The sequence below is a fragment of the Dermacentor andersoni genome, chromosome 8 (genome assembly GCF_023375885.2).
Source record: "Dermacentor andersoni chromosome 8, qqDerAnde1_hic_scaffold, whole genome shotgun sequence".
NCBI lineage: Eukaryota > Metazoa > Arthropoda > Arachnida > Ixodida > Ixodidae > Dermacentor > Dermacentor andersoni.
The window spans coordinates 43,717,896-43,741,289 of NC_092821.1; the positions used below are offsets into that span (position 1 = coordinate 43,717,896).

General features: G+C 44.2%; 1 long non-coding RNA gene across 1 annotated transcript in view; it reads left to right on the top strand.

Annotated features, from left to right (window-relative positions):
- The window catches only part of LOC129383441 (uncharacterized), a 115,538-nt gene that overhangs the window by 65,758 nt on the left and 26,386 nt on the right, over positions 1-23,394 (top strand). Inside the window, exon 4 of the long non-coding RNA XR_011889810.1 lies at positions 11,530-11,607. This is a non-coding gene — a long non-coding RNA (uncharacterized lncRNA). The remainder of the gene's footprint in view (positions 1-11,529; positions 11,608-23,394) is intronic.

A 23,394-nucleotide genomic window follows, 5' to 3' on the forward strand; every position in this document is an offset into this window, starting at 1 on the left:
ATTATACTTGTTGCCACAACCAAAGTGAAGCTTGGTAACAGTGAGTGAAAGAAACAAACAGCATTCCACAATACTGATTCAAGTCATACGGAAAAGTTGCTGAAGTTATTGTACACCTCCCACCCCACCATACACACAATTATACACCACACTGACTCTCATGGTCTCAACCATGCTATTATAACAATAGGTATCAAGTGAGGAGAAATAGGGGATACAAGGGAACAATTATTTTTGTTAGAACATCAAATGTGCTCTACATTAATGCTACATTCCAACAAGCAAGGGAGCAGCCGGTTAGCGAGATAGTGACCAATGCATGCGAAAGCTCATGGCATTCTGTGTAGCAGAACGTTGCCGATGAGGTGTTATGCGCACAAGTGCACTCTTTCACACCAAACAACATCCTGCAGTCAAACCTTATGCCAACATTAGAGTTTGAAAAATACCACAGTGGAAGACAAAGAGTTCTAAATTTGTTGAAAATTACTAAAAACTGTTCGATTATTCATTATGCTTACTGTTCTTTAAAGATTCACAGACTGTTCTCTACGGGTGCTGTAAACAGGCACCCTGGTTTTACAGTCGTAGCAACAACAATCTGTGGCACAGACAAGGAGAAATAGTTATGAAGTTTATGCAAGAGTATACCCTACAAATTACACCCCATTTCACACTCCAATCTGGTAGAGGATGAAGAGGAAAAAAAAACTTTTTTGGTGGAGGATGCATACTCCAGAGTAGAAGAAACTAGTGTACCCTAACTACTGCTGCTGCCGATGCCTGTGCACTTTCAGTTACATATAACATGGCAGTTACAATTGTTTTTCCACAATCACTGCAAGCTGCTGCCAGTTTACCAGTGCACAGCTGTAATACTTCTAGGACAAGTTAAAGCTCTATAATGAATTTTCCTCATATGACACAATTGGAATGCGACATTCTGCATATAAGTGAAACGCTATGTGCCATCCCACACGACGAAACACCTTTGAAGAACCTGAATCGCCACCTGGGCCGTGACAAGATAAAGAGTGTGTTCTGTGTAGGGTAGTGCACCTGTATAGCTTAAAGCTGTGGAGAATGGATTTATTATCAGTTGTGAAGGTTTCTAATTTAAATTGCACACAGTAACACATCCATGCAATTTTTCAAAACGAAAACCCCCTACCTTTTTGTTGTTTAAAGGTAATGACATGCAGGGCCATATTATGTACACTATGGGCTTCATTCCCAAACAATCAAAGCGAATAGCACTACCCTAAATTATATGTGCATTCTGTCTCACATTTGCTGTCAAAAATTGTTAGTGTCGGATGCTGCGATCGGATGAGAGACCTATTTCTGGAGCAATATAAAGTATTAAGTACTGTAATCGTAGTTCTCTCGCTGCTGTTCAAGCATTATTGGGTCTTAAAGTAAAAAAATGAGCAATAAATACAACAGGTACCTCACGTCGCAACCCTCATGAGGTATTTAGTAGTCTGAATTATAAAGGATTCCAGATATACAACGGAAGACAGATTTAATTCCACTGAAACGATGACATCATGCCAATAATTCTTGCATTTCGTGCTATATTTATTCGTATTTATTTCAGTTGGAATGTGTGAGCATTGTAAGCGATATCGCTTGACATGTTTAGATTGACTGTTTCCCAATTTAGGCAAATTCGTATTCGCCAATAACCTTGTATATGGCACAAAGAACTTGCTTAGCAGGAGTATTTCTAACATTTGCAAGATATGAGGCTCCTGAATGCATATCTAAGCCTGGGGTGCATGTCGCCCTCTAATCTCATCAGCAAGTTTCTGGAAATCATCTACAAGGTTTCTTATGATGAATGTAAATTTGATCGTACGGCAGAAACAGGGAATTTAAACAGGTGAATTATGCAGCATAAGAATGATAACAGCAAGAAGTAAGCATCAAAAAGCACTGTCGCTCGATGCTCATAGACTATCAAACACAAGAATTATTTGGGATGATTTAAAATTGTGGCAGTGGATGAAATATGTCTTTTAATCTATATCTAAACTCTTTGATTACTCACTCCACTACCACTATATTTACCAGAAACGTTCATGAACATTATATCTATGTCAAATCATCCTGGCCAATATTGAAGCCTTCATAAGCTGCTTTTTTACTGCTAATTCTCTGCTGGAAAGAGGTGTTCATATGAAGACCATACCATATACTTATTTCCCGTTATTTTTTATAAATGATATGGAAAATATTTCACCCTTAAAATGCATTGAGCTTGAGGAAGTTCCATGTTTGAAGCTGTTGATTCTTTTTCCCTTTGCCATCTTTGACCTACCTGGTTAGCTAAGTAGACAGAAAAGCTGCAGGGGAAAGGTGGTGGACACAAATTAGACTTATGCCCCAGGGGACCTTTTCACGGTCACTGGACGAACTGCTTGTGGCTTGTGCAGTCAACTGCTGTGGCCTCAGCATCTTCCTTGAGGGCCATGGCCATGTCTAAGAAACCTTGTCTCCACAGGCTGCATAAAGAAGGATCATTTTCTGAGCTAAGTCTTTTTCTTAAAAGAACCCGTTTAAGTTGTATTCGTGGCTCTGCAAAACAAAGGCCATTCAAGACATTACGTGTATTCGCAGGCTTCTTTCTTGGAAAAACACTTTTATGTAGCACACAATGTGTACCAGAAAAGTGTATCGGGAGACTATCATTTAGCTCTACAATTTCTTCATTGACACTTTTTTTAATTATTTGAGAAGTTTATTAACTAATTAAAAATTATATGTAATTAGGCAGAATGCAAGAAATAATCCGAGTAACTCCAAGAGATGGCAAACAACATTACCTTAGTTCTGTCTAGTTACATAGCATTTACATATTTCTAAACCTTGGTGCATGACAGGACAACCTGTAGATCAAGAAACAATATTACAACTTTCATAATAATCTCTCGCGTGTTATTGGTGGCTATGACTGCTTCAAGTGATTCTTTGAGTCAGGTACAAGCAGTTTTAAAGTAAAATTGTTTTGCAGCGAGGGCGTGTATTCTTGAAAATTAAGCAAAAGGTCAAGTTGTGTTCACTTTTCAGATGTTTAACTAATAAGCTGTAGGAAAAGAAAACAGGACACAACGCCTAATAGACAATGCGAAATTTGAAAATCTCAACTGAACAAGAAACAAGATTTTGAAAATGCAGGAAAAAGCCACCCGCTTACCACGAGTACAGTCTTGCTATGTACTCCAAGTGAAGCTTTTACCGCAATGCTCGGGCACCATATGAACGCAACAATCAACTTTCGGCAGAATATTAACAACACAAAATGAACTGGGCTTGAAGATTCTGTATCTGAAATCTTCAACTACTTGTTTTGGCGTTTAATCTGCTGAGCTCATTCTGTATTGTCAAAAGCTGTCTCTTGGCCAAAATTTCTCTAAAGGAAACATCAGCTTAAATCACAAGATAGGGTTGACCTGCAGATAAAGTGGATAACGCATGGCAAACATAATAAATACTCTTACATGTTAAACTGTGGGTTCACTCATGTAGCCATGAAATTATGTGATGCAGACACATGAATATTGAAGCTGGTCTTGCGAAGTGTTTCATGCTTCCAAGGCTTCTTCTCTAGTTGTGAAAGCTGCTTCCACTAGCTAAATCAGCTGTGAGAATAAAAAAAGAACTTCAACATTCCAACAAGATGTTGGCCATTTGGAAGTAACCAGCAGTCTTTTTGGCTCCTAGGTTGCCTGGTGCAAATCTACTATGCCACAGTACTTGCTTTACCCAGTACCAGCCAGCTTAAAATGCAATGTGTTCAAAGCCCTTTTCCTATGTTTTTCTGCATTGGAAGCAGTTTAAGAAGTGTTCAGTTGGCGTCGCGAAAGGGGACAGAAAACATTGTGCACCACTGATTTCTCGTATGTTTTGCTGGAAGCAGCACGCCGCACCGGATGCAGGCGAAGCTAGTGGAAATGTGGTGTCGCGCAGGGGCTTGTCCAGGAAGTAGGACGTATGGTGGACTAACTAGTGCGTGCGATCAGATAATATTGCTGCCCTAAAAATTTTTCTTTATAGTTTTTCACATTTTAGGAGATGTTGCCTCTACATGTTTAGTAAGCGCTCTTATGGCTATCAGAACCCGTATACGATAGTGTTTTCATACATCAAGTGTTTTCTCATTTACCAGTGTTTCTATTGCGCGCCCCTTATGTTAGCAACAATGTGAACACTGCAATCTAAAAATGCTGGACATCTCGAAACACTGCTCTGGCCTGCTTGGGTAGTTTATGGCACATGAGGCAGGCATTTTAGGGGAAGAAATGCCACACACCCTTGCAGACGAAGTGCTGCTGCAAAGTTGTGAAGCACCAACTTCCGCGACAAGGTTGGCTTCAGTCAAGGGCGTTCGATGTGCTGTCCGTGCCCTGTAGTAGAGATCGTTGGTGTGGACCATTTAAACTGGTTTTCCTTTCTGGTCGAAACCTTGGCAACAGCTTATACCTTACTTTTTTTAGCCTGAAACATGTACAGAGAAAGTCACATCACTGTGCGTTCATTCTATGGCTTTATTTTTGTACACACTCTATCAAATCATTAGAAAATACAGTTCGCACATTTTTACTACTGTATATAGATAGGATAGTGTCTAGTAGCTCGACACGTGAAACGTTACCATCCTTCTGACAGAATGCAACAATAGAAGCATACACTGGAAAGCAACACGACAATTTCAATTTACGTGGCAAGGTACGAGAATAAAATATTCTTACTGCATGCTCTAGCCATGTGCCAAGTAAAAGTTAATTGTCAATGGTTTATGGTGTATTTATACGTATTCTGAGTAGTCAAACTGTACAATCAATTTTCCAAGTTTATACATTGTGGGCTTTTGATTGCCTATGTGATCCGTTGCCTACTTACACATGCAAAAATCCCACTGCAATAAGGAAAAAAAATTGGAAAAGAAATGCCGTGATATTCTTCCACATTTGCTGAGGACTAAGCAATGGCGAATAGCATGTGGTTGAAGCTACATAGATATTCAGTTTTCACACAGCTTAGTTGTTCAGAAAGTAATAAAGAGATACCCTGTGCACCTCTGCATGACCAATAAAATATGTCTACTTGAGGCGGCAGTGAGGCTGCTGCTTGGTACTGTTGGGCAGTTCGACTTTAGTTTTTTCTATACAGAACTGCTTAGATATCAGTAGTTTACACAGCCATAAAGTGGTACTTGGAGCAGTGATCATTTGCACATAAATGATGCGACAGGACATATAACAAAAGGATAGGAATATGGGTCTCTTAGAAAACGAACATATATATTACGATTATAATGTGATGGGATGCCACAATGAAACAGAAAGCAACGCACAGAAGTGGACGGCACTTCCATGCCACCAAGGCTATTGGACAGACAGTACTTCAGAAGTGCCCGCAACACAGTCAAACAAGGCAAAGCCGCGTTTCCTTGTGTGTGTTTGAAGACAGCTTCACACGCGGTAGCGATTCCAGTATTGCTGCCCAGTGGTTTAGCTCACCGCAGTTTGAAGTGCCACAGCATATAAAGAAAGAAAACGGCATTATAGTCTTGTTGCAAGCAATAATATAACGTGAAGTGCATTGCGAGGCCAGAAAGTATTGGAAAAAAATCTTGCATTATATTCATGCAAATTTGTAAGCTGCATGATATGGTTAACGTGATGAATTTTCATGAAGCACCAGTGTGCAGGGTTTTATAGACGGTCAAATACATTTAGTGCAAATACTACACTTTAATGGTACACAATGGTGGTAATCTCTAATAATATAAAAGGTGTTGCCTTAATGTTACCAGAAAAGTTTACTTTAGTTAATAATAGCCCGGTAAATTTCAGCATGCTGCGGCATCACTTGGTTAAATAATAGTAATGTAATGTCTATGTGTACATGTATTACCCATGCATTTCTGCCATTCTCAAAATGGAAGAAATGAATGGGTAATACTTGTATAATTGTATACTTGACATTACGTCACTATTGTTTAACCAAGTGGTTAAACTCTCTCCCTCATACAAGATTAGAACTCAAGCATAAATTATATATACTCACCTTAACAGTAACACCTAATTTGAACTTCACTGTAAGTAGACGTCTGTTGATGCCAGCCTCCCACAATGCTAAACCGTGCTACATGCTTTACACAGAAATAATAGTTGTATCACTTAACTCTGAAGCTATTCAAGACTGCAGCATTATAGAAGACATCTACAAATGTCCCATTTTATGTGTAACAGCCTGATTTGCTTGCACATCTTACCAAGTGGAAATTAAAGTTACTTCTCCTTGTTTAGCATTTATCCCTGCGTGACCACAAGCGAATGACATCAATTTATTAACCTATTAACTCAGAGAACCTAATTTGGCTTATATATTAGCACGTTAGCATACTGCCACAGCTGCACTCAGTCATATGTGTTGCAATAATGAAGGAGTGTTTGTCCCCCAGCAGTCCAATGTCACTAACAGTGATAAACTACACAGGTAAGTAGACGGTCATGATTCAGGTAGCAAATAGCTAAGAGAAAGAAAATCTACTCACTTTGAGAGCTACAATAGTGCGATAACTTGAGAGAGATGGACCCATTGCAGGCAGCAGACCTCTTCTCAGCTCCAGCACAACAGCAATTGGCCTTTCAATAAAAGAAAAGGATCAATTAGTAATGCTAAGTTACCCTGTTCCTGCTGAGTATCGACGCAATCTGATCTTCATACACATCCACTCTCCGCTTTAGTAATACAACTAAATTATACGTAAAATAGAGTCTATGATGATACCATTTGCTTCTCTTGTATGTCCAAATTTTGTTGCACTCATACTAGCTTTACTGCTTGCGTACTGACACGAATGCCTTGACTGCCAAGGCATCATTCCAAGCAACAGGTCTTGATGCACCGCAAGCAGTTGCACCAAGGAAACACACAGCAGAGCAGCCAGAGCGAAGAACTTTTTTTTTGTCACTACAATTAAAACGTGCATCCAAGCAAGAAAGTAACGATCACGCGTAGTGAGCCACTGCTATTACTTCGAACGTTTATTTCCGTATTCTAACAGTTCTTGTATCGGATACAGTATGCTCTCAAGCCCATACAAGCGTCAATACAAGTGGGCAACAGAATGCAGTTTTATTCTACGCTTTTAACGCAAGTGAGCAAGAGGTTAGAAGTGTCACGCAGAAATTGCGACCGAGCCGATCGCGCTACCACTGAAATCGATCTAAGATATGATGATCCTTTTCCCCATTCACGCGTCATTTTTGCCCTAAGATGCTCCATAGTGTGCTTTTGAAACAATATTTCTGTTCGCGACGTCGGCTTACCACACATAATTTTAACATCTACGTTATGCAAACCACAGAAAATGTAAATCCGCTTACCTCATGAACGAATTTCGAGCGCGCGTAGAGTGTTGAACACCCTTTGAGAGCAAGCAGGTTATCGCATGTCCAAACGCATATGTGCACCCAAACACAGGACAATTTCTTCGATGCCACAGCGTGCAGAGTTTTGTACACGAAGTGAAAGACATTCAGCGCAAATATCCCGCGCGAGGACCGCACATGACGAGCGCACAAGCGTACAGCACACAGCGACAAATTCGGAACTTTGCCAATTCGAACGTGCCGAGACCCAAGCAGCGTAACCATCCATCGCTTCTGTTCTTCGCTCCCGATGCGTCAATCTCTCTTCCTTGGGGCCTTGCTCCAGTCTTTAGTACAAATCAAGACATATTTATGGTAAATTAACCATTTTTACTACACGACACGATAAATGCTGGCTGACTATACATGTGCAGCTTCATATACCACTCTTTACATCGGAAGCTCAGCGCACGCTGCCCCCTGGTGCCGCACTCTGTGAGCCCGGAGAACAGAACAGAATCGGTTTGGTTTTCGCATTTGTGCTCTAGTTACTGCAACAGCAAAATAATTGCAAAATAATTGCTGGAGAAATAATTGAATTCTAAAAGGGGCGAACGCTTTCTCTCCCACAAGGTAGTGCGTTTTATACAAAGGGAGAGAGAATACAAAAAGCAGAAAGGCAGGCAGGTCAACCATACCATTTCCTACTGGGGATAGCAAACCCCTGCGTTGTAACGCAGTGCAAAGGAATGCACTGCGATACGTCAATAAGATCTAGTACAGTGCTAATTTGGGCTGCTTGGTGCATGTAATGAACGGGTAAATAATGAGTTGTGTCATAACATTTACAATGGATAAAGCACAAGGAACTAATGGCGTTGCATTCTGGGCCAAAAAGAAATAAAGCCTGAATCGTTAAACTCGGCACTAGGCGTTCTTTCTTTTTTTCTTTTTTTTTCTTTCTGACAGTACACACAGTACTAGCACGGTACTAGGTCCTTCATCTTCAGTCACCTCCCCATAGTTTTCACACATGTCGGTGCATGTTCGCGTCTTTATCATGCCGTACAAGAACATGTGCGCTTACTCGTCTTGTTTCAAGATGAAGTGCCAAATGTTTGCGATTACATCTTACCGCAAGAATTAACACATGAACAGTGAAGATTATGCGTAATCGATGTGTCTCAATGAATGGGCAGTTAGTGACAGAGTGGAGATATCTTGGAAATATTATGGGAATGAGTTAAAGCAACCACATTGCAGTTCAGCAAAACCTTTTCTGTGTGTGAGAGAGAGAGAGAGAGAGATGCAAATGAGAGAAAAGCAGCAATGTTAACTAGAGCTAAAACCTCCGGTTTACTACCCTGCACTAGGGGAAGGGAAAGGGGAAGTAAAGACGGAAAGAAGAGCGCGACAAAAATAAAAGCGTGAAAAATATATGAAACGGGATGGAATGGGATCATGGTAGTCTTTATAATAGGCCACTGTCACGTAAAAAGTCCAACAAAGCCTTGACTGACTTTCGCTGCGACGACAGTTCATGTCGGCATTCCAAAACTGACTGTTCCAAAAGTGGCCTGTCATCAAGACGTGCCAACGCGGCCGCTAGTGACAGCCGGTGCGCGCTGTATCGAGGACAGCGGCAAAATACGTGTTCTATAGTCACCTCACCGCCGCAGTGACTGCAATCCGCGCTGTCGTCTATAGCCTTTTCAGATTTGGGTTCATTGCTTACGACATTTGAAAATTTCGTCCGTACGTTGTACTTGGATCTATAGGCCGCCAGTTCTCTTCGAGACCATTCGTTGCTAAATATAAACGCAGTTACGGCTTTTATACCACTCCCTGCGTTTCAGTACTGATTTATAGTGCGCACAATTTTTGGCGTTAATGTCATTCCCAGTACACCAGCACTTGAGTGCCGCAAGTTTGTTTACATAGGCACGTATGCCTACGGCCCTTAGTTCACTGAAACATATATGCTGTATTATTAACAACAAAGCGCTTAATTTGAGAACATTGCAAAAACACGCATATATTTGCGCATATGATCAGCGTTACAAGGCCCGTGTGCGCGGCAAACTTCGACCGGAATAGAGGATGCGTATATACATTTATACGATCTGTTTTTGCAGCTTTTGGGAAAGAGGCGAGCTTTCACATTTTGTTCTTATCTTCATAATGCGTATAGTTTGCGTGTTCAATAAAATATTGTTAGCTGAAACTTTGTGAGTACGAGCGCTCATGCAGACAGCTTAAATTTCCTCGCAATAATACGGATGATCACATAAGAAAAATACGCAGTTATGTCTATTTCGTGCAAAACAGTTTATAGCCGCTGTATTATTACAGTGAAATATCCGTGAAACTTAAAACGGAGAGCACTTTGCGTATATTGACGGGAGCTTTTGCCATATCTTTGAAATATGGCATACGTTCCGTATTTTTACTTCCAATTATTCGGTATAATGACGGAATTTTTTTACAGTGTAGAACTTATGGAAAACATTCGAGAGCAACACGTGCAAAAGCGCGCATCACCGTAGCCGCCGTTGCGGCTACTTGCGCGATGTTGCCTGAAATTCAGGAGCTGTGTACGCCAGCGATATGCATTGATATGAAATATAAGGTGAATATAAGCAAAACATCAATCAGGACGGGTCTTCGTTCCTTCTCAGTGCCGCCGTTTGATTCCCTGCGGCTGCCCGCTACTGCACGACAGCGCAATGAGCTGGAGTACCGGCGATGCACGGTCCCCTTCGTCGTTGACCGCCAGCAGCAGAGCAACCGAACGGTGCACTCGAAATTTATCAAGCGTGATGAGGCCACGCGTGAGAGTGAGGGCGAAATTTGCCGTCACTTGGGGCACTCTCGTCGTCAGCACGCGGAGCCAGATAGCGGCGTCCCGGTGTGGCCCCGCAGCCGCTCCGGCCACCTAAGCCGTGGTCCGTTTACTTCTTTGGCCCATAGTACATGCAGCGTAGTGATAACTTTCGGCGTGTAAAGAAGAACCACGAAATATGAAATGAAACGACGTAACGGCGCTTATGCGCTATCAAGTTTCGGCGCTCTCAATCGCGGTTCGTGGAAAGAACCGTGTGTGCGGACCGCGGTGAAGTGAGCGGCCGCGGATCTAGGAATGGGCTTCACAGTGCGTCAGCAGCTTTGGCGGTGGCACACGGAAAGGAAGCGCCGTCGTCCCTGATAAACGATAGGCTAGACGCACGGTTGAGAGCGCTGCAATACGATAGCGCGCAAGCGCCGTTACGTGATTTTATTTCATATCTCGTGGGCTTTCTTTAAACGCCGAAAAAAATCGCGGCGCAACAGGTACGCCAGCAGAAAAATTGAACCGTTTATTTCTAAACGCCCTCGACCACGCGACGACGAAACGCACTTCGTCTTCAAGTGAACATTAAACATTTTTCATATTTCATCTTAGTTAATGAACTGATTAAGCTGAATATAAAAAACACTCTGACGTGTGCCACAGGACGGCAGACCATGTGCCGTTGGTTTTATTCAGCTGGTGCTAACCACATAAACCCTCGGCACAATTTACGTGAAGCACCCTGTATAGCGCCGCGCGTCGCGCCATTCGGTACGGTGGTCTGTGCGACGGCTGACTAAATATCGCCAAACGAAAACATGTATAAAACTGCGCTCCGATTTCGCATTAGAAAACAACGTAATTGTCGGTGCATTTCTGTCTCCTGACCCTTTCGCCATAACCTCCTTCCGCTTTCCGCCTCATAGTTCCGCTGCACACCTACTCCTCCGCTTTCCTCCACGCTACTTGCATCCACCGCTGCGGTCCGTGTTCGCTTGTTCGTCTTTAGCTGTGCTCGGTGGCGTAACCGAGCAAACAAAGTACGCACTAAAAGAAGAGAACAAAGTGATCCGAAAATCCAGAGCCTACAATTAAAATGATACGAAGCTATGGGTAGCGAAATATGCTGGTAAAATATTTCCACCTTGAGCGTGGGCTTTGTCAGCTATGGTTATCTGCTAAAAATATTAAAGGCCATGTATCTTATTCATGCGGGTAAAAATATGTGGTGCAACCCATGTATAATACCGCCATAACAAAATTTCCAGAATACTACGCCCTCGTAAAGCCTCTCAGCATTACCTATACTTTCAGATTCCATCAACACATACATACTGCAGTTCTGGGACAAGAAACAACAATGTGGAGTTCTAACATTCAAAGTCAACAAAGGTAAGAGGGCGATGTTTATGGTAAGGGTAAGATGTGCCCTTGAAAACTTCAATACACGGTTTTGCTCGATGAGCACCAGGGGCTCTATTTTTATTGTGATTGAAACGCGGTAAAAAGGCATCATCGCTTCTCCTCACTATAGTTATGTCTTAGCTCACAGGTAAAAAAAAAAATATGCACATCTCCTGCAGAAATGCATAATCCCTTATCCAGTGCAGTATAGCCACCTGGTTTACACGTTAGGTTACTTGTCTGGCTGGGCCTCTTTTTTTCTCCTATGCCATGCAGAAAGTAAAAAAATTTGATGAGCTCCAGAAGTGATGCTTGAAATTTGTCACTGAAGACTACGCGCAACGAGTCACGCCTGGTGTGCGCTGATGAAATCGGCCTAAATAGTTGCCGCCGCGCTCACACGCACAACGTCATGCGCCTTTCATAACAAGGTACAACTCACCTTGCTAGACAGTGGGGCAGTTGTCATTGTTGATAAACTGCTAGACCATCGGACATGCAACACGGATGTTGCGAGTATGGTTTCCTTTGGTGGAAAACTTCATTTTTTTCTGCTGTTTTTAAATGCGAACCATTTCTTTGCAAAGTCACAGCCACGTTTAAAGGCAAACCTGCCAAGGTAGGTCGCAGAACTTGTCACCTATGTGCGCGCAGCCCTGAGCGTCGCGCTCCCTTGCGGCTACTGACTGGCCGCCTCCTGGCTTTATTCGCTGGTATGTGCATACGCACCACAAATAGACGTAGCTCAGGTGAGCTAGGTGCCTTATTTTGCGCCACGGTCGCTCGATCAAAATGCATCCACAGCCGCGGTTGCCCGTAAAGCTCCTAGCTGCAGGTACAGCAATGCGCCCTCTAAAGTACCCGTTAGAAAAGGACCGTAAAAATGAAAAGGCTTTCCATAGACGACAGATGTATACGATGCACACATAAGCGGCGACGTTGGCGACGTAGGATCCGAAGCGACGGGTCGATGAGACGCGTGGCCGTGTAGCGCGGGCAAGGCTTACAGCACCGCAACAGACAGCCCGAACAAGAAGAGAAGCGACGCGGGACCGTAATGCAGCCACACGCCAAGTGGACGGCCGCCGAACGGAAACGGCGCCCATTAAAGGACCGGCACTTGCGGACCGGGGAGGTTTGTTTTCAAAAGCACCTCAGCGAACAGGAATTTGGTGCGTTCTATAGCGTCTGCGATGGCTGCTGGTTCCAAGCCTACGTCGGCAGGCTGTCACGGCTCGTGTATGTGTTAGTCCTCAAGCGAGCGTTTCTATGAGTACGTGTGTTAGTCTTGAATTTGCCCCACGCTTGGGAAATAAATGATTCGCGTTGACGTATTCATCCTCGTTGATTTCTGTCATAATGTTTTATTTACTCAAAAGCCTAGTCATTTTGATGTCCGCCACTGGCGCTGGTATGGAAAGGCGTCCATAGCAGCAACTCTAATGTGCTTTGCGAGAAGGATCTAAAGGAATAAAGGAGAAAAAATGCGCAGAACCTTAAGTGTATTTGAACTAACTTCTCAGAAACTCCGCAAACACTGCAGCAGAGATTGTATATGGAGAGCGCGGTCATTCAGCTGCTGCCGAGTGTTTTATACCCCACTTTGCAACTTCCCGCCTCCAACACTACACAGAGGACGGAGACCTCTTCCCGCATGCCAAGTTTGGCTTCAGGCCGGGACTTTCTCCGCAAGATGCTTTCCTAATCCTAAGCGAAGATGTTCTCAAGGGCACCCCGAAGGCAAGAGAACACCTCCTGCTCGCACTCGACCTGAAAGGGGCCTCCGATAAGATCTCTCACGAGGCCATTCCGAAGGCCATTCCCAATGACATCAGCTGCGGGGAGCGCATCTTTAATTACTTCAAATCGTTCCTCACGGGCCGGACGGCAGCCATCGAAACAGGCCACACTCGATCGGATACGATCGACGTGGCGAACAAAGGAACGCGCAAGGAGCGACAGTCTCCCCGATTCTCTTCAACGTCGCGATGCAAGCGCTGCCCAAAGAGCTGCGGAAGATCCCGGACCTAGGTTACGCCCTGTACGCAGCCGACATCACGTTCTGCGCCATCAAGGGCTCCCTCGCGTGAAAAGAGGCGACCCTTGATGAAGCCGCGACGGCACTGGAGAGACTTGTGTTGGGGACCGGCCCCTTTTCGTAGCTGGTTGCGCTACGTTGAAATTGGGACGTTGAACCACTAATTTCATAATGTTTTAACGTTCGTTCGCCAGCGCAGAAATTACATCATCGGTTTAATGTACACCAGAAGGCATATCTATAGTTAGGAACGAAAATTCGCACTTTTCAGGGAGCACGAGAATGCGAAGTTCACTTGTAAACATGGTGACTGCTTGCATGTGAAGTTTCCCAAAAGTAGACACGGCGGCAACGCAGCTGATGGTGATAAGGCCGGCGCTGACACTTGGAGACGCTACGTTTGGGCGTCGGGCGCGCTGTGCGAACCGTGGGAGGCAAACACGCACAGGTCATAGAAATACACCTGACAGGAGTTTGAATTTCCGGCGCCGCGCCCTCTGCCTCTAAAGCAAACATATTTTAGTCAAACTAGCCATCAAACAATGAACGCCCTTTGAGCCCGCGGGCTCTATATCCACTGGCTTATGACAGCTAACCATTCTCTCAACGGCTGTTCCCGACTTTCGGCTTACAAGAACCACGCGATAAAATGCTTGTTGCTTAAGCCCCGCCGAACTTTCATCTTCCGAGCCTGCAGCTCTGCTATGCAGTGTTACCAAGAGACATCACGAAATAGTAAGAGATGTTTGTCGAAAAATCAATAGAAGCCAGTAGTAAAGTAAAACTCTTGCGTGGGCTAGTTGGTTCATGCTTGAATGGGTAAAGGCAAGGCGCACAAGAGCAGTTCTGGAGAAGGACAAAAACAAGGCGCCTGTCCGGACGACAGGACCGGAAGGGCGCCGGTCCTGTTGTTGGTATCCTTCTGCAGTACTGGTCTTTTGTGCCTTGCCTTTACTCATTCAAGGGACCAGTAGGTTTTTTTTATTTCAATCTTCCACTCAGTTTCTGAACCCCCGATTTCTATTTTTATTTTAATAAGTAATCTGCCGTAGTATTGTAGCTTCTGAGAAATTGTACAGAAACAACCTCGAGATTTTGGCGGTACTTTTGAGAAATCCGGGGTTTTCGAAACAAATTATCAAGCACGGATTTCAAAACATCTATGACCTGGCGATGGCTTATTCAAAGGCGTCAGATGGTTGTTAGTACCTGAAAGCTTTAGTGTTGGTGAGCTCTAGTAAACTCTACATGAAACACGCATGCCGAGGTTATCCGGTTAATTTGCGAATTGATGCGACACAGTGGGTGACGCGCCCTGTCACATGCGGCATGTGTACTACACGAGCAGCAACTGCCGACCTGACTGCTCTATGCAGAACTAGTAAGTGTGGGTTCCTATTCCTCTTTAGCACAGGGTAGCTGCTCAAAGTGCCCCAAGGAAAGGAGTTATTGGTTGTGGTTTCATACTTGTGGGATACGGTAGTGTCCTCACTTCCACCGATTCACCGCCTTACGTTTTCCCTGTCTTTCCTCATAAGACATAGATAATGCCAGGTTTCAGAATCTTGAAACGCAAGAATGGGCCGATCTCTGAGTGAGAGTGAGAAAATTTATTTCCAATCAGACCGATTCGCGTCCGGCGAGTGAGTGGGCTGGGGTACCCGCCGTCGTTACGGTCAAGAGTTATTGCCTCCCGGTGGCTTTTTTGGCCCGCTGGACTGCCCAGAGTTGGTCTTCGAGGTTTGAGCTGAGCAGTGTGGCCAACCATCGTTCGCGGAGGCTGTCGATAGAGGTCGCGCTCTCATTGTCGTGTATTAGCGCCTGGCATTCATATAGCATGTGTTCTAGCCTGGCTCTGGTGCCAGAAGATTTGCATCTATTTGTTTTGTATTTGTCTGGATAAATAGTGTACGTTAACGTCGGACTCTTGTATGATCTGGTTTGTAGTTGTCGCCACTGGACAACTTGTGATCTGCTGAGTTGTGGATGGGATGGTGGATACGTACATCTTTGCATCTATGTATGGCTGGTGATGGTATTGAACCTGGTCGCTGTGTCTTCCGATTCCCATAATTCGGAGGACCCTGTCGAGGGGTCCACGTTTGTGGCAGCTCGAAAAGTGATTCCTCGATCTACGTTCCTTGTCGCCGCGTTCGGGTGGTCCTCTCCTATTGAGCTGGTATCCATAGGATTTGGACGCATCTCTCTTTCCTTGTTGTTTTGCCTTTTCTGAGTATGTTTAGCGCCTTAGGTGATATCCAGCTGTTCGCGAAGTTGCGTACTGCCGTCTGGGAATCGCTGATTATATAGTATGCGTTGGTTTGTACAATGGCTAACCCTATAGCCGCTTTTTCCGCCGTTTCGAAGCATGTTGGGTTTATAGTCATGCTTGTGCCGCATTGCCTGTTGGGGTTAAGTACAGCTTCAACGAAGGTGCGTTTGAGTTTGTAACGCGCAGCGTCTACAAAGAGCGCGTCCTTGTTTCTTCCGTAGTTCTTCGCCATGTTGTTTGCCCTGCTTTATGTTCTGTACTCGTGCTGTACAGGATGCATGTTCTTGGGTAGTGGGGATACCGTGAATTTGGCCGTGACTTCTTTCGGTATTTCCCGTTTGTCTCCGTGTTGTTTGTGGTAGCGGATCCGTAATTTATCCAGGATGTGCCTGCCCACCGTCGTCATCTCTGGGCCACTGCGCCTTTTTTTTTCTTCTGCTAGGTGGCACGGAATTAAAATACACTCGGTACTGGAAAAGTAGCAGCTTTTTCTTTGGTTTTCATAGAACATACAAAAAATATGTAGGTTATACCGCCTATCAGTGAATTATCAAACAATATTTATTATCAGTAGATCTACTGATAAATCAGCAGCCGTGGCACTGCTGCTTCTATGTGCAGTTAAATAAAAGACGGCCAAAGAGAAGTGGGGGAAGCGTTATACATTACTTGTCACTGCGTCATCTGCAAAGTTGCTGCAAACAATCTTAAAAAGCTTTTTTTTTTCTGTAAAAAGAAATAAATTCGTAATAACTTTAACTCCTCGGTGATGCTATGAACGTCTAACTAATGTTCGACTGGGTGCGCGCATGCGTGACTTTGCTGTGAGCACACGTTTGCAACAGTGCGCACAGTGTGCCGTTAGATTAGTAGTTGAAGTTTCATTGGTCATAGTATTTACTGTCTACGATACAAATTAGGTTGTCATGTAAAATTTTATGATGTTTCCTATAAAAAACATTATATATACCTAATGTAAAAATTTATGACGTTTATTATGAAAAAAAACAATTGTCACTAACTTTTACGAATTTTTCACTGCTGCTATATTTTGTTGGAAAAGTTTTAATAACTGAATACGATAGTGACGCCGTGAACGGTTTTCGACTGGGTTGCTCGGCTGAAGTCTTCTTATTCATTTATAAAATTCATGGAATGCCGTAATAGCATTGCTGCAGGGAGGTGGGGAGGTGCTTATACAAAGTCCACCTAGTTTAAACACATTGCTACAACATAATATGAAAAGACAATGCAGAATATACCAATGATAGCAGATAATAACGCATTTAGTACAATATTGCAATAGTAAGTCGATAAAAATCATAATAACAACGGCACAAGTTACAACTATGAAGAAACAGACACTGCTATCGGCTATGCTTACTACGTCTTGAGAAAATTCGTTCCATTGTCTAATTGTTCTTAAAATGAGCGATTTCGCAAAACTGGTGGATGTGTGTATTTTGTTCATGTGCGGGCAACGCTTTGAACGATACGTTGGTACAAAAAAAAATATTGCATTGTGGCTCGCGTAGCGTGATTTTTGGCGGAAGTATTGCTCTTTTCTTTTTGGACATGGTGACGCACGTTTTAGTAAAATGGCTCGGTGAAAATAAGTGGAACGCTTATCTGTTGAAGTAGTTGATTGACCCAGCTACTGGTCTTCGCCTGATGTTCGAGCTTGGTAGTTTTCATTATTTGCGCGACAGAATCCATAACGTCTATTGGAAAGAGGGCGAATAACCAGCCGCAACTGAATTTGAGCACATAGGTAAGTAATTTCCTTTTTGGGCTCGTAGCCCCTCTTTTATTTCAACGTCGACGAGCGTGAGATGCTAAGCACACCATTCACTTTCTCGGGCAAACCGAACGCCCAGGAGCGAAAGCGGACGAAATTAGCGCTTCCTGTCGCTGCTTCTTCGACTGAAACAATAGAAGACGATGAAGAGGCAGCGGCGCCCCACGTGCGCAAAATTGCATTGCTTTATTTGTTCCTGTCTAATACCTTTACCTAAGGAAACATTACATTGTATAAGACAACACACTTGCAGCATAAGGAGCAGCTTCTATGCACAGTGAAAATTTCGCACAGTCCATTCCATCTTTCACAGGGGCTCACGTGGGCCCTGCAAGCGCTTCTTACCTCGTTCGAACAAGAGACCGGCGCGCTGCTCTTCAGGGCATTTAGGCAGGCACTGCCAGCTTAAGAGTGTGCTTAAGAGTTCTCACATTCTGACTTAAATCTTTCATGCATCGCAGACCTTGAAATATACTGCTTCTTGACAGCGGCAATAAAATGTAAATAAAGCATTGTTAATGCATACCAGATTAAAATGTGCGAATGGTCAAAGTATACCTGCGATGAATATTACCCATGCGGTTTCTTTATAAGATAATGTATTAGCAGATTGCCTAATCAATGTTGGCACCTGCCGCATTATTCCGGTACTTATGTCAATACGCTTCCCAGAAATAGGTTGTAGGTTTGATTAACGCCACGGCCGCAGCATTCATGAGGGGTGGAATGCAAAGCGCTGGTGCACTGCGCATTGGGTGCACGTGAATAATTTACACGAATGAAAATTAATGCGGAGTCCTCCACTACTGCCTGCTTCATAATCGCATCGTCGTTTTGGTATGTAGGGGACCAAAATTAGGTTTTGATTCCGTAATGGCTCATCGTATACTTTGTGGTTAAAGCGATGACCTTTTGTGCCGTAGCGGCTAACTGCGCCGGCTCAATGACGCTACTCGAAAACACATCGCAAATGAAAAGAGGCGTAGTGGCAATGCCAGTAGAGAACACAGCTGCCGGCCTTATCACCGATCACCGCCAGACATACCGCAGTACGCATCTTCATTAAACGTGGTGCATTGCCGTTGAAGGCGTACTGGGCGCTTTTAATAGGCGATAACCCAAACGCGTTACCGTCCTCTGCTGCCTCTTTGAGATAGACCGATCCGAATGAGTGCTGCTTGCAGAAACAAAAAGAGCGCCAGCCGGTGCATTGACGCCTCAATCTGAGCGCCGCGCTTGAGCGCCGTAAGCGTGGCGAGGAATGACACGTGCATAAAGACAGCTCACTGCACAGGTGCTAGCGTGCAATGCGCACAAGGACGTGCATGACATAGTAGTTCTGCCGGAACCCGCAAGGTTGACAGATGTAATTAATAAAGGGAAAATCAGACATCCACCAGTTTGTAGCAGTTGCTACAAAGGAAACCAATATGGGTTTATCGAAAGGAAATCCTTAGGGTTGAATAAAAATTCCTCCTGGTCTGGAACTCGAACCCGGGACCACCGCCTTTCCGGGGCAGCCGCTCTGCCATCTGAGCTAACCTGGCGGCTGGAAGATGGCAGGGCGAAGTCGAATTTTTCTTCAAGCCTGAGGCTTTCCTTTCGAGAAACCCGTATGGGTTTCCTTTGTAGCAATTGCTACGAACTGGTGGATGTCTGATTTTCCCTTTATTAATTACTTCTCTCCACCTTGTGGGTCTCCGCAGAACTATTCTTCATCTCCATAGTCTCATTTTCTGTCCGCATTCCCTTCTCACAGGTTACACATGCTTCAAATCTCCCGGTGCTAACGTGTCGTACGTCAAGAACAGCTTCGCGTCGTTTCTAGCGAAGAGACATCCATTGAACTGCGGCTGATTAACCAGGAAGCTCGGATTTCTGTTGCCACTCTCCATCAAGTCCGATTTTAAACTCTTTTCTGTGCTTCTCTGTGCTGTGATAGCTGCCGCATTGACGTTGTGAAGGCTTACTTCGGTGTTGCTCTGCCTTTTAGTTGTAAAATATGGGCTACCTTTTCACCAGAGCGATTTCCTTTCTCTTGTGAAAATTTTTATCAGCCTAACCAAATCGCCGAAGCTTCCGTAGAATTGATACATGGACCTCTTTGCATTCTTTATTTCTGCAAGAAGGTTATGGGTGCTCATCTTCCGTTTGTCTTTAACATTGCTGCACATTTTTGTAGTTCAAGTTCAAGGAGTCCCATGAGGCGGCGACTAAAAGGGACGATAAGTGTGTTTGTGTCTAAGATTTATCAATTTTATCCACGCAAGGTATAGCATGTCATACAACTGTTTGTAGGTATGCAAGCATTCATAGTTTTCAAGAGACGAAGCTTTACTTTTCAGTTCTCGTGACGCTGCTTTGTAGTGTGCTGCATTCTCCAGGCACAGAAAGCTTTTTTATACTGTTACGGCATGTGTTAATTTTGTACATCTTGAAGAAAGATTTGTCGTACCTCAAATACGCATGTATATTGCTTTCGTTTCATTTTTTTTTTTCAGCACAGGTGTGGCAGCTCTTTCTTTTCTTTGAGTTACTACTTTGTCCCAACTTCTATGCAACCTTTATATATTTATACAGCGAAGTTCGTGTCGCATTTTATTTATATTTTACCTTCGCAAATGAGATAAATAGTGTTTTTTATGTGCGTTTTTTTGCGGTCTTCACTAGCTCACAGATCTGGCTGTTGAGTCATTCGCACCTTTTCTCATGCTTTATAACGAGCATTTCTCGGCTTTTGGAGGCTACAAGTGCAGGTTACCATTTTTTTCGCTATTGGGAATTGTGTTAGCGGTATGTTACTATCAGTTTTGTGTGGTAAATAACTATTTGTTCTCTTACTTATATTACTGAAAGTATTAGCTAGCCTTCACTTAGTTCTTCATTGACAGAGGTACCACTTAGTTGCTGGATGTAGTGAAAAAGGCCCTAAGAAGTGCTTTCATTAGCTCTGTGCAATTCCATAAAAATTTACTAAAAGTAAGCTTCTTAATTTAAGGAAATGTCACCAATAAACTAATCTGTATCCCAAATTAACCTAAGGAATCTAGGGCTGTGCAGTTAGTTCTTCACTTGTGCCACGGTGCTCAGTACACAAAAGCTTTAGAACTTTACTGCACAAGAAATTTAACCTGACTGTTCAAAAACACACGATTCAAGTGTTTCTCACCGTGCCCAACTTTCTAAATGACGTCTCGCCAATTAATGATGAGGTTGAGTGATATTATTGAATAATTGGGCCACATGAATATATGTGTATCTCGAGCGCGAGAAGCTCAATGAAACAGTGAAGCCTACTCCGGTACCTGACTGGATTTTAATTGAGGTGAAAGACACGTGCTAAAGCTTTTATATATCTACATGAAGTCATTTGTTTACAGTATATTTGTTATTATTCCTTCTGCCAGCCTGCTGTAATCCTCCTGTAACCTGTTGGTGTGTGAAACATTTCAGTTGAATGTGTTCGGAGGTCTTGTGTGTGTTGACAAATGCAAGCGAGCTTCAAGAGTTCAAGTGTCCAAATTTAATTGTTACAAGGGTATGCTTAAGCTTTGCCTTTTTAGTCACTTAGCCTTCTAGTCGTAAATATAAGTAACAAGAGAGGACCACAATGGTTGTTGAGATTGAGTTTGCTTCAGATGTATTTACACCGTTAAAGTGCTGCATGCAGTAGCCTATGTCTTCAAGTTCCATGCACTTTTACCTTAATTACAGTAAGCGTTCATGTTCCTGCATCTTTAGTACAAATAATGGTACCTTAAATGGCTCAGTCTCTCCTTTGCTTTTGTTAGTGTTACAGAAAGGTATGTGCAGGCACCGTGGTATGCAAGTGTGCATACCAAATCAAGTGTAATATTATATGAATAAAAATCCACTAGTCCAACAAAATATCAATAATATTTCAGTGGTGAGTTCTGAAGTCTCAGTACCATCTAAACTGGGCGACAATGCACTTCTAGTGCTGTGGTTAAAATAACTCAACATGTCAACAGAACTACCACATCATCATGCCAATGCCGCATCGAAGGTAACCCATCAACAATTCAACAAGAGAAACAAAAGAAACTGTTTAGGCGCAATCAATTTTCAATGGTGACTTAACGATTATTCAACACTGAGACACTGAATGGCGTTTTAATAAAATTTCAGTGGCCGATATTCAAAAACCCGCGTCAACAGCCCGCGCTAGCTTTTAATCGTCGTCGTCGTCTTGACACTGCTCGCCTTTTCGTGATCGCACATATTGTTCCTTAGCACTACCCCCGGCTGCAAAAGCGCCGTCCCGGAGCGACTAAAGATCGGACTCGGAAGCAGTGTAGTAGGCCTTGGGCCTACTGACATGCACGACATCACTAGATGCCAGAGGAGAGGACGAGGTTGAACCCACAGGAGCAATTTCGTAAGTCACAGGCGTCACCTGGCGCAGCACGCGGTAGGGCCCTGTGTATCGCGAAAGGAGCTTCTCTGAAAGTGCGACGTGACGAGAGGGTGACCACAGGAGCACGAGCGCACCAGGCGAACACTGTATGTCGCGATGGCGGGCGTTGTACTGACACTGCTGAATGGTTTGTGAGGCCGTCAGTCGAGCACGGGCAAGCTGGCGTGCATGGTCGGCGAGGGCGATGGCGTCGCGCGCATACTGGCTTGTTGAGATCGCAGCAGGAGGAAGTGCCGTGTCTAGGGGCAAGGTAGGTTCGCGACCGTACAGTAGATAAAATGGAGAAAATCCGGCGGTGTTTGTGCCGGGAAGAATTGTACGCAAATGTTACGTAAGGAAGGGCAATGTCCCAGTCGTGGTGGTCTTTGGAAACGTACTTGGACAGCATATCGGTAAAAGTACGGTTTAACCGCTCTGTCAGGCAATTGGTTTGAGGATGGTATGAGGTACTCAGTTTGTGTTGAATGGAGCAGGAACGCACAATGGGAGCGATAACTTTCGAGGGGAAGTTTCGACCACGGTCAGTAAGCAGCTGTCGCGGGGCGTCATGAAGCAAGATAATGTCACACAAGAGAAAGTCCGCGACGTCAGTGGCGCAACTGGTAGGGAGTGCTCGAGTGATAGCGTATCGGGTGGCGTAATCAATCGCGACGGCTACCCATTTGTTCCCAGAGGATGATGTGGGAAAGGGACCGAGCAGGTCTAATCCAACACGAAAGAACGGTTCCACAGGGACGGTGATCGGTTAGAGATGACCGGCAGGTAGTGCCTGAGGTGTTTTCCGACGCTGGCAGGTATCACAGGCACCAACATAGCGTCGCACGGAGCGAGCGAGACCAGGCCAATAGAAGCGGCGGTGGACGCGGTCGTACGTGCGGGTTACCCCAAGATGTCCTGCAGTGGGTGCGTCATGCATCTCCAAGAGCACAGTCTGTCGTAGCTGTTTTGGCACGACAAGAAGAAGATCAGAGCCGTCAGGAAGGAAGTTCCTTCGATACAGAATGCCGCCCTGTAGGACATATCGGCGAACGTATGCGTCGGTAGGTGTAGAGCGCAGACGCTCGATAAGTGCTCGCAGCGATAGCTCTTGGTACTGCTCACCGGCGATGTTAGCGAAGGCAGACACAGAGAAAATGCCGTTGGCGCTACTACTGTCGGCGTCGTCAGGCTCGTCGACTGGGTAGCGAGACAGACAGTCAGCGTCCTTGTGTAGTCGGCCACATCTATAG